The 12,594-nt window shown below is 51.2% G+C and overlaps 1 pseudogene; it reads right to left on the bottom strand.

Annotated features, from left to right (window-relative positions):
* Window positions 1-9,188: 9,188 nt before the first annotated feature.
* Window positions 9,189-12,356, bottom strand: LOC130488019 (ataxin-2-like protein; annotated as a pseudogene).
* Window positions 12,357-12,594: the final 238 nt, after the last annotated feature.

Here is a 12,594-nt window from a genome sequence, read left to right as displayed (position 1 = left end):
AAAGGACTAAAGCCGGTAGAGGAATGAGGCGCATTGTTATACGCATATTCGGCAAATGGCAGCAGGTCGACCCAGTCGTCCTGGTGGAAATTTACATAGCAACGCAAATAACATTCTACCACCGCATTTACTCGTTCCGTTTGACCATCCGTTTGGGGGTGATAGGCGGAAGAAAGGCCCTGCTCTTCCACTCCCATTAACTTTAGGAAGGCCCGCCAGAATTTGGCAACAAACTGGACCCCCCGGTCGGAGAGGACCTTCCTCGGGATCGAGTGTAGCCTGAGGACGTGTGTGATGAACAGTTTAGCTAAGCCCTGGGCTGAAGGAAGGCCTGCACATGGAACGAAGTGAACCTGTTTGGAAAAGAGGTCTGTGATAACCCAAAGAACCGTTTTTCCCCGACTCGGAGGTAGGTCGGTGATAAAATCCATGGCGATGACTTCCCAGGTACGGGAGGGGCTCTCAAGCGGTTTGAGAAGCCCTGGGGGTTTTCCCATCCGTTTCTTGGCTGTGGCGCAGATGGGGCAGCTGCGCACATACAACTCTACATCAGATCTCATACCGGGCCACCAGAATTGTCTTCGAACCAGGTGAAGCGTTTTTATGAAACCAAAATGACCCGCTAGCCTGGCACCATGTACAAGTCCCAATACTTCCTTGCGAAGAGAGGAGGGGACGTACAGTTTCCCCCCTTGCACCCACCAAGTGTTGGTACGTTCCAGGCCAGTGGGGAGGAGATGATGCTCCTCCTCCTGCAAGGAGGCGTCCCGGAGTCGCTGTTGGAAGGCTTCCGGAATGCCTTTGAGTGTAGGGGGGGTCTCCGGTGGTCGGGCTTGGGACCGGGTGGTGACGGCTAAGCTAGGGACTTCCCCTCGCTGCTCGGGAGTGAACAGGGAGTCGACTGGGCGATCGAAATCGTTGCGATACTGGGGAAGTCGTGACAAAGCGTCGGCTAGGGCATTTTCTTTGCCAGGGACATGTCTGAGAGTGAACCGGAACTTAGCGAAAAATTGGGCCCACCGAACCTGTTTGGCATTGAGTTTTCTAGCCCCCTTGAGGGCCTCAAGATTCTTGTGATCGGTACACACTTCGAATGGCAGTTCGGCCCCTTCCAAGAAGTGTCGCCATATGGTAAGGGCATGTTTGACCGCTGCTGCCTCCTTCTCCCAAATAGCCCAGTTGATTTCAGACTGGGAAAACTTCTTGGAGAAGTAGGCGCATGGTCTCAACCGTCCCCCCTCATCCCTCTGCAATAGGGCCCCGCCCATGGCTACATCCGAGGCATCCACTTGCACCACAAAAGGCTTGGTGCAATCTGGGTGAGCCAAAACGGGTTCGGATGAAAAAAGTAGCTTCAAACGTTCAAAAGCTCGCTGGCACTGGGGGGACCATTGCAAACGGGCTGAGGGAAGCGCGGCGCTAGCCCCCTTGTCCTTGGTACGCAACAGGGCAGTGAGGGGAAGCGCAACTTGGGCAAAGTTAGGAATGAAGTTCCGGTAAAAATTGGCAAACCCCAAAAACTGCTGAAGTTGGCGGCGGGTAGTGGGGGGTTCCCAGTCCTGCACTGCCTGGACCTTGGCGGGGTCCATTTCCAACCCCTGGTGGGAGATCACATACCCCAGAAATGTAATGGAGGGTTGGTGGAATTCACATTTGGACACCTTAGCATACAGTTTGTGCTCCCGCAGCCGCTGGAGCACCTCTCGCACTAAGCGCACATGGTCTTCCATGGTTTCAGAATAAATGAGGATGTCATCGAGAAATACCACCACCCCCCGAAACAGCAAATCATGCAAAACCTCATTAATTAATTGCATAAAGACACTCGGAGCCCCCGAAAGTCCGAACGGCATGACCAGGTACTCAAACATCCCAAAACAACTGGAAAAGGCCGTTTTGGGTTCGTCTCCTTCTTTGATGCGAATGCGGTGGTAGGCTTCTACCAAGTCCAGTTTGGTGAAGATTCGGCCCTCCTTTAATTGTGCTAGAAGGTCAGGAATAAGAGGGAGGGGGTAAGCATTAGACTGGGTGACTGCGTTCAGTCTGCGAAAGTCAATACACAGTCTTAAATCTCCCGTCTTCTTCTTTACAAAGAAAGCGGGGGCTGAATAAGGAGCCTTGGAGGGGCGTATGAAGCCCCTCGCCAGATTGACATCCAGATAGTCTCGCAACACTGTCTTTTCACTAGGGCTCATGGGGTAAACCTTTCCCTTAGACAGTTTGCCTTCCCCTACAATCTCGATGGCACAGTCCGTTTCTCTGTGGGGAGGCAGTTCGTCGCACTCTCTAACATCAAAAACATCAGTAAATTGCGAGTACTCAGAGGGTAATTGAGGAGAGATTGGGGCGGGGGACCCTACCAGTGCGGCGGCTGGAGTTCCGAGTACCCGTTCCTTGTCATGCAACCCACAGGGGTTTTCGGGGAAGGAAAGCACCCGTTTAACCCAATCAATGGAGGGATTGTGCCCCCTTAACCAGTTCATCCCTAACACCACAGGGGTTACAATAGGGGCGATGGTGAAATACAACCGTTCCCAATGTTCCCCCACGGACATAATCACGGCTGCAGTTCTGTGGGTCACAGGGCCCCGTTTAAAGTCACTCCCGTCCATTTGGGAAAAACGGAGGGGTCCCGGAAGCCGCTTGCGCCGAACACCCAACTTCTTGGCAGTTTCCTCATTTATCATGGTGCGGGCACACCCCGAGTCGACCAACGCGGGGACCTCTAATGGGGGACCCCCTTTGGGTAGGGACAGATGAACACGCACAAATACATTGTCCTCTTGGGCGCTTACCATCGGTGGAGCTCCTTGCACAACGATGGGGACGGTCTGCTGCGGAGCCCCCTCTACAGCAGACCGACGGCGTTTTTTGCCGGCTGTTCCCACTCTTCCTCCTCGCTGGAAGAGGGGGACGGGGTGGTGGCTTCCGGGGAGCCGTCCGAATCAAAGACGGTATTTGTAATCCGGGACCCCGATGGGACCGTAGAGTCGGATACCCCATCCTGGGGGCGCGCGTGGAGAGCGGAGGGTGCGCCGGAGCGCCGGCCCAGTGGTCCACTTCTGCGGCGAGGCTGGCTGTCGGCGGCCGGTTTCGTCGGCTCGGCCTGGGTTTGGCGGGGAGGGGTCGGACGGCCTGAGCGAGAGGGGCATTGCGATGCAAAGTGACCCTTTCCCCCGCAGATCAGGCAGACGCCGGCTTCGAACCGCTTGCGGCGTTCCGCGGCCGAGAGGACCCCGCCACCCCCTTGCCGGAGTTCCCGGCCACGGTCACCCCGGGACCTGGGGTCTCGCCCAATCCGTTGCTTGGACAAGTTCAGGAGTTGTTTGCGATTCTCGATGTCCGCAGCATGGCGAACCCAACCTTCCACATCCGGGGGGTTCCCTTGCATGAAGGCCCAATGTTGGAGATCTGGGTTGAGACCCTCCCTGAAACATTGTACCAAGGTAGCCTCACTCCAATCCAGAATTCGGCTAGCCAGTGACTGGAACTCACTTGCATACTGCGCCACCGACTTAGTCCCTTGGCGCAGTTGCATCAGGGAGGCTTTAGCCCGCTCACCTAGAGTCGGGTCCTCAAAACGGTTTCGGAGTGCTACCATGAACTCGTCCAGGGTTCGCAGCACCGGCGAGCGGAGTTCATACTGCAACACCATCCAGGCAGCCGCCTCCCCTTGCAGTAAGGAAGCCACGTACTGCACCCGGGACTCCTCAGAAACGAAGGTTCGGCCTTGTTCCCGCATAAAAATGTCTACTTGGACCATAAAAAAGGTCAACTGGTCTCCCGACCCGTCATACGTGACTTTCAGGTCCCGACGGGCCGGGGGGGCAGGGGTTGCGGGCGGAACTACCGGGGCCCCGTCTGGGGGAGCACCGGCTGGAGGTTGCAATTTCAGCGCATCTAGGGTCGTGGCCATCTCACCCATTACGCGTTGCATGATCTCCATCTGCTCCTGCATAGCCCGGCGGTCTTCCTGCCATTGCTTTCGTTCTTCCTCCATGAGGGCCTCTTTGCGGGCCGGGTCTCCTTCGAGTCCCGTGCTGGGGAAGGCCAACCGGCGATCCTTCGCCGCGGTCCGCGAGAGCGACCAGCCCTTGGGAGAGTCCAGCCAATAAGTAAGCCCCCGGGGACGTCCGTCCCGATCTTGGTCGGGGGCGCGACCCTTCGGTTTCTTTGGCTTGGCTCCCTCCTCTTTAGGGTCCGGCTTCTCCGGCTCGTCCGGTTCCTTGGGGGCATCGGGGTTAGGGGTGGTGTCCTCGTCGGCTGACATTCTGTCCAAAGCGGTACAGCTGCAGTCCGGGAGGCAAAGACTTGCAACTTAATGTGAGAGATCCCCCTCTCTGAGTTTGCTTCTCCAAATCAGTTGCTCAGACGTTGATACAGAAACAATCAATTTATTGAAGCCTTCAGGAGATGAGACAGGCACAGGTAGAAAGTTGCAAGTGAGGGGCTATACGGGTTTACAGAATATATTGACTCCAGGGCACTGGGGCACTGGGGTTCACACTTATTGTTATGGGAAGTTACAAGCTTGGCATAATACAAAACATCAGACGGATCCCAGGAAGTCTGGTGCGGCTATCACACTTCCAAGGCCGCATCGGCCTGAGGGAGTACTGGCAGGAAGAACAGCGGGGGGGGGAAGATACATGGGCCATCAGGCCTGGCGCCTGAGACCAGAAGGTGTGAACTGCTTTTACGAGTTCACTGATAACACAGCAGGTGATGGAAAGCAGAGACACAAAGACAGAGACCCTCACATGCTGTTTGTGGGACTACCATGGGGACAAGTGCTCACACCTGATCAGTTCTTTACTGGCAGTTACCAGCATTCACTGTCAGATGCTCCTGTGTTTACTTCAGTTGAAATTGGCTGCACTCTGTATCGGATGGGCTTGAAGTACAAAAAAAAACCTCATTTAAAAGCAGACATCTTTCACCAGGTTGTGTCATGTGTATATCTGCCCAAATGACGTTGCTGGATATGAGAATAGGGTTGCCAGGTCCCATGTGGGAAATACCTGGAGATTTTGGGGCAGTGCTTATCAAGGATGTGATGTCATGTTGTGATGTCACATCCTGTGATGTCACTTCCAGGTCAAAAAGCAGGTGATAGGGTTGCCAGGTCTTTCTTCACCACCAGCGGGAGATTTGGGGGGTGGAGCCTGAGGGCGGGGTTTGGGGAGGGACTTCAATGTCATAGAGTCCAATTGCCAAAGCGGCCATTTTTCTCCAGATTATCTGATCTTTATCGGCTGGAGATCAGTTGAATTAGCAAGAGATCTCCTGCTACTACCTGGCAGTTGGCAACCCTAGCAAGTGATGTCACTTCGAGGACAACCCTGACATGCCTCTTCCTGTGATGTCACTTCCAGGACCACTTCCTGGGAGGTCACTTCTACTTTTCCTCATTTAAATTTAAATTTCCTGTCTTACATTGCTTTCCACCACCGCACCTCCACTTTCCCCCTCCTTTCATTACTTGTAGTCTTCCTAAGCAGCCTGGGCCTCCTTCCAGTGGAACAAAATATTTTAATTAGCTTAAACAATTAACAATTCCTTAGTTGTTCTCCAGCATGATGTAGTGGTTAAGGTGTTGGACTAGGATCTGGGAAACCCAGGTTCAAATCCCTACTCTACCATGGAAACTTGCTGGGTGACCTTGGCCCAGGAACACACTCTCAGCCTTGACCCTGGCAAGTATTTGGATGGGAGACCAGCAAGGAATATCAGGGTGGTGATGCGGAGGCTGGCAATGGCAAACCACCTCTGAATGTCTCTTGCCTTGAAAACCCCACCAGTGGTCACATAAGTCAGATGTGACTTAACAGCAAAACACGTGGGGTCACAGCTGGCTTCCTTGTCTATTGCTGAACTTATAAAGCTTAGCTCACTTGTCTGGCTAGAACACATTTATCCCACTCTTACCACAAAACTGCACATGATGACCTTGGCTACACACACACACACACACACACAAAGTGTCTCTTGCTATCTCTGAGGATTATTGTAAAGATAACACTGAGGCTAACTAAGTGTGCCACCCTTAGCTTCATGGAGAAAGAGTTGCAAAAAAAATGTGGAATGGATTTTCCAGTAAGGTCTCTGAGCCTAGTTACATTACTCTGGGACTGGAATGACAGCCCCCAGAGTGGAATGACAGCCCCATTATTCCAGTCCCAGAATACTTCTGCTAGTCCCAGGGGCTGTCATTCCTCCCCTGGGGCTATAATTGCAGTTGCAGAACCCTTCGCCTAATCTCAGGGCTTGTCATTCCACTCCAGGGCTTGTCATTCCAGTCGCAGAACACTTCTACTAGTCCTGGGGGCTGTCATTCCAGTCCCAGAGTAATGTAGCTAGGCCCCAAGACCTTAATGGAATATGCATTCCACATTTTCTTTGCTACTCTTTTTGTGCTGTAACCTATTTCAGTGGAGCCCATGCAAGTCAATGGGCAATCGTGGCTCCCATTATCTTCAATGGGCTGTGCAGCCTCTACCACTGTTTCAAATGGGCAATCCTCTCATTCATTTTAATACATCCCTTTCCCCAAGCCAGCCAAGGGCAGTGCCTGCCTCTTGCCCAGCCCAGGTTGGGTAGAAAGAAAAGGGAGGCACCTAGGAAGAGCCACAGGGGAGAATTCTCCCACACACACACACCAGGCTGGAGGGTGAGAAATTCAAAACAGAAAAAATGAAGTATTTTTTCACACAACACATAGTCAAATTGTGGAACTCCCTGCCCCAGGAACTTGGAAGGCTTTAAAAGGGGAGTGGACATGTTCATGGAGGGGTATTCATGGCTACAAGTCAAAATGGCTACTAGTCATGATGCATACCTATTCTCTCCAGGATCAGAGGAGCATGCCTATTATACTAGGTGCTGTGGAACACAGGCAGGACAATGCTGCTGCACTTGATGGACCTTGGTCTGATCCAGCATGACTTTTCTTATGTTCTTATAAGGGGGAAAGAGGGGCACCTGGGAAGAGCTGCAGGCTCTGGCAGAACTCTCCCCGCCCCCCAGCCAAAGGCAGCTGCTGCTTCTCCTCCAGCCCAGGCTGGGTGAAAAAGGGAGAGGGGAAGAGAGGCACTGGGAAGAGCAGCCGGCTCCGGGAGAACTCTTCCCCCGCCGCCAGCTTAGGACAGCTGCTGCTTCTCCTTTCCAGCCCAGGCTGGGTGGAAAGAAAAGGGAGAGGGGAAGAGAGGCAATGGGAAGAGCAGCAAGCTCTGGGAGAACTTTGCCCACCCATCACCACCCCTTCACCAGCAGAGGGAGGGCAGCTTCTGCAATGCTTCCAACCCAGGCGGAGGCGGGTGGGCTCCTGGCTCAGCACAGAGGCACCAGGCGTCCACAGGCATTATCACCGGGCAGCGGGCAAACAGGCAAGTGCAGGCAGCAGCCAGTGCAATTTTCTAGCTGTGGTGAATGGGACAGGGACACGGGGAGGGAGGCGGACTCAGGTTGCCAATCTCCAGGTGGTAGATGGAGATTTCCTGCTATTACAACTATCTCTAGCCGATAGAGATCAGTTCCTTTGGAAAAAATGGCCATTTTGGCAATTGAACTCTATGGCATTGAAGTCCCTTACCTGTCCAAACCCCGCCCTCCTCTGGCTATGCCCCCAGAATCTCCAGGTATTTCCCAACCTGGAGCTGGCAACCCTATTTAAATGGGTTGCAGGCTGACAGGAGAAGTTAACCATGCAACATTGCACTGAATTGGGCCCTCAGTCACTAGGAGTAAAATCCAAAGCTGTTACACTCTGCTAAGTCCATTGAAGTCAATGGGTTTAGAAGGTTGTCAGTCAGCTTAGAAGTGTCCTTTAGTAGGGTTGCCAACTCTAGGTTGGGGAGTTCATGGAAATGTGGCACTGGAGCCTGTGGAGGGTGGGGTTTGGGGAGGTGAGGGACCTCAGCAAGGTATAATGACATAGAGTCCACCCTCCAAAGCAGTGATATTCTTCTGGCAAATGATCTCTGTTGTACGGAGATCGATTGTAAATCCAGGAGATCTCCAGGCATTACCTGGAGGTTGGCAACCCTGCACTGTAGGCATGCTACATCAGCACACCAGAGATAGCGAATCCATGGGAGTGTTGTGCTGGTGTATTAACTTTGAGCATATGGTGGAATTGCATGCATAGTTGCCCTCATTTCAAAGGAAATACTTGGTGCAACATCACAGTGATTAGCAATCAACTAGTAACACAGGCCTAAGACTTGGTCCACACATGCAGAAGAATGAGTGGGGAGACTATGCCAAACCATTTCAGGCTAAAGATAAAGGATCACATTTTGGAATGCTCCCTTATTTTTTTTAATTTTATTGGATTTTTTTTTTTAATTAAAACATTTTTTACTTAATAAAAAGTCAAGGTTTGTCCATCTGGTCATGTCCTTGTCAAGTTAATGTGGGAAAGTGCCATTTGCTCTAAGAGCCCGAATTGAGTCATAAATAACAGAAAAGAAACCCTGCCCTTCTCTGGGTGAGGGGAAGGGGCCCTGCTCCATCCTGACAGCACTCCATGTGGGCTTCACTAAACCAATGGAAAGGAAGGTGCATAGCGAGGGGGATCCGAATCAGGCCAGACTGCACCCCCAGGGGCCTCTGCCATGGGCCCAAGGGCTGGCCCAGGCGGCAAAGGGGATACATGATAGAGGTCTATAAAATTATGCATGGTTTGGAGAGAGTGGACAGGGAGATGTTTTTCTCCCTCTCCCATAATACTAGAACGCAAGGTCATCTGTTGAACCTGGAGGGTGAGAGATTCGAAACAGATAAAAGGAAGTATTTTTTCACACAACACATAGTTAAATTGTGGAACTCCTTGCCCCAGGATGTGGCGATGGCTGCCAACTTGGAAGGCTTTAAGAGGGGAGTGGACATATTCATGGAGGAAAGGGATATTCATGGCTATTAGTTAAAATGGATACTAGTCATGCTGCATACCTATTCTCTCTAGTATCAGAGGAGCATGCCTAGTATTTTGGGTGCGGTGGAACACAGGCAGGATGGTGCTGCTGAACTCGTCTTGTTAGTGGCTTCCTAGAGGCACCTGATTGGCCACTGTGTGAACAGACTGCTGGACTTGATGGGCCTGGCTCTGATCCAGCAGGGCCTTTCTTATACTCTTAACTGAGCCAAGGCTGGCAGGGGGTCTCAGGTCACAGGGAGAAGTGTGGACCTCAGTTCCCAGGGGAGTGGGATAGAAGCTGCTGGGAAGGATGAGACTGAACTTGGTGGTGCCCTATATAAGTGTATGGGGAGGGTGTGGAGGCGGAGAGAGTGGGCACACTGCTCTGGGGCACATCTTCCTGGGGAGGCCCACCATGGGTCTGTGGGGGGTGCAGCAGCATGACCTTAGGAGCTCCAGGATGAGGGGGTGGGGCGGCTGCAATTCCAATGTGGACGTGGGTCTGGGTTACATGGGCCATGTTGGTATAGCCATGCTGTAGCTGCTGGTGATCATGGATGGTGTTCACAGCCTGTTGGGGAAAGCTGCTTTGTGGAGACTGAGCACTCAACCCTGGCATTAAGGAAGGGGGCTTAGCAGTCAATGTGGACATGTGGCAAAGGTTCTGCTGATGCTGGGCGCTAGCCATGCGAGGTGGCTGTCCAGCCTGGTGCTGCCCAGGGCTGGGGGCAGCATGTTGTGCTTGCGGTTGGTTGCCTGTGGGCGTGGTAGCTGGTTGAAGCTGATGCGGATGCAGCTGTGTGGCATGGTGGGGACACGACTGATGCACTGGGGTGTAGGTTGGTCTGCTGGGGGGTACTGTGAGGTAGTCTGTACTCTGTTGTACTCTGCTCTCCTCTCCATCGCTGGTTTGTTTCCTTACATTCAGGTCTGGCCCGTACAAGCTGTCAGACCCAGGTTCAGGCTCTTGACATGTTTTAGGCCTGTGCTTGCCATTCAGTTGCTCTGTGATTCCCACTCCCTATTCCTTTCCCCTCCCTTTATCTTGACCTTGAGTAGTTAATGAGCAGTGCCGTGTTTAGACTTCTGTTTCCCTCCTTCCTCTTGTGTTACGCTATTGTCAGGCTCCAGCAAATTCACAGCATTTCAGCAATAGACCTTCAATCCAGGCAGAGCAGCGATTCAAAGATTTATTTCAGAAGTCAGTGATTTCAGTAAGAGACACGCAAGGTTGGAATACATGACAGGGGGAGTGGGGGTACATTTATAGGGCTGATACGCAAGGTTACAGAAACAAAGGGTTACAGAAACAAAGAGACAATGTAGTCGTTTCCTGCCGGTAACTACTTAAGTAAAACTGAAACAGAAACAATCATGAGCAATCAGTGGAGGAGATGGCCGAGCTCTCGGCTTTGTGCGCGGGACCCGATATCAGATCGAAGATTTACACGGGTGGGTCCCAATACAATTGTAAATCTCTGGCCGGAGCTCATGTGCAAAACCGGGGGGGGGGAGGAGTTCACGGAGAACTCCATCTTGTTTGCGGGGAACCATCTTGTTTGAGGACGGAGCTGTCAGAAGCCCTATCTGACAGCTATCTAGCTGGTTCCCAGGCCGTTTGATCTTGAACCTGTGATGTAATCATGAAAACCTGCTTTAAGTTATGCCTTGTAGTCCAGCTCGTTATTGGCAGCTTTGAAGCTGCAGTGTATCCATGCTTACTAGATGCTCTCAATAAACGTTTACCTGCTTCTGACATACCTGCTTCTGAGCGAGTGACTATTTGAGACGACCTAGGTTGGCTGGAGCACCTTACAGGTACTGGGGAGTGGATGACGAGACAATGGCCTGGGGGTGGCTGCTGGATGTCATCATACATGGGTTGCTCTGCATGGGGGATGAAGACAGGCTGCGAGGGGTAGTGTGCCATGGGCTGCATCATGGTGGGCTGCTCTGTGAACTGCTGAGGATTGTAAAAGATATACAAGGAATATGGCATGGCAGCCACCAGAGGGGGTCCTCCAGCTGCTGCAGCCTGCATGATGGGAGGTGTTGAAGTAGGCTGGTGCTGGTCTGAGCATTACGGGGGTAGGGAGCCTTTGACTCAGTACTTCCCTTGCTGTCCAGGCACAGAATTGGAAAAGAGGATGCGGGTACATCCGGGGAGCCTGTACAGCTGGGCTGCTCCCTTATTTTAAAAACTCCCTGTAAATTCCCAGCACACCAAGCAAACAGAGAGGGTAGAAGTTTTTCCTTCTGGTGTTAGTTTTCCATTTGCATAGAACTTATAAAGCAAATGAAGCAGAAATCCAGTCTACCACCTGCACTGCGACTGGATACATTCTTAGTACCACTGTGTTGCCATGGGTTGCCAACTCCTGGTAGGAAAATTCCTGGAGATTTGGGGGTGGAGCCTGGGGAGAATGGCATTTGGGGAGGGAAGGGAACTCAGCAGGGATATGATGCCTGAGTCGACCTGAAGCTGCCATTTTCTCCAGGGGAACCGATCTTTGTAGTCTGGAGGTCACTTGTAACTTATTTATTTATTTTATTACATTTCTACCCCATCCTCCCCAGGTCCCACCTGGAGGTTGGCAACCCTACTCCCTCAGCTTTCTACCCCCCCCCATTTTGTTCCCACCTCATGTTTCTGCATGTGTGAACCAGGCTAAGCCAACCCTCAGTGGTTGTAAATTATGTCATTCATGATTGGCAGTTTGTTTCTGCATGCAAATATCTTTTTAGTTTTCTATCCTACTGCAATGACCTAAATGGAACCATTAGTACACCAATCCCCCTTGCACTCTTTCCCTATGCTGCAACAGTAAACAGATTCCTTTTCTACATCATTAAAAAGAGAACATGAACAAATATATTTGGAAAATCTGCAATGCACCTTCTTTTTGTGTCACATAAAGCTACACAGCAACAGAAAGCACAGTAGGGCCTTAGGGATTGTTAGCTTGGCTTTGATTATGCCAATATGGAGAAAAGCCTGTAACAGGTTTACTTGGTTGATGGGAGCAAGAAACCAGTGAACTCGGCTCTGGGACTAGTAAATTAGAGACGAGCAGAGTAAGATTAATGTTTTACTAGCGCACTTTTTTCCCCTCCACAGGGCTGCTAACAATCGGCCAATTTGAGATATAAATGATTAATTTTTCTAGTTGCAGGGGGTAATCGAGTTAGCAGATGTAAATAAAGAATTACAAGTCATGCTCTCATTTACAAGAACAGCTGTTTCCTCTGCCAGGTACATGGAAAGTTTTGAATTGTACACTTAATGCAGTACTAAAAAATGGAAATGGCTGCAAGGGAATATAACAGCAAGGTTTGGATGGTTTTTTCATCACTTAAAGTTGGGGCTTTTATTACTAAAAAAAGTTTAATTGAAAATCATGAACTTTAAAAGCTTTTGTGCATTTTACCTTACAGGCATTGTGCTAGTTGCTGCTTTGCATGTCACACAGGTAGCACATGATATGGAAGGGCCAATCTTTCATATGTCATCTGTTGGCACTTACATCAAGAGTCTAGAGCAAAGTAAGCATATTTAAAGGGAAACACAGGACAATCTCAGTAGTTTCTTTTAAAAGTCTGACTGCCAATCAGGGATCACAAAATGAACATGAAGACATTACAGTATCAAGCAGCCAAATCATATGAGACTACTATCA

The sequence above is a fragment of the Euleptes europaea genome, chromosome 15, assembly GCF_029931775.1.
Source record: "Euleptes europaea isolate rEulEur1 chromosome 15, rEulEur1.hap1, whole genome shotgun sequence".
NCBI classification, from domain to species: Eukaryota; Metazoa; Chordata; class Lepidosauria; order Squamata; family Sphaerodactylidae; genus Euleptes; species Euleptes europaea.
The sequence above is the reverse complement of the archived record's forward strand: the minus strand, read 5'-3'. Positions and strand labels throughout refer to the sequence as shown.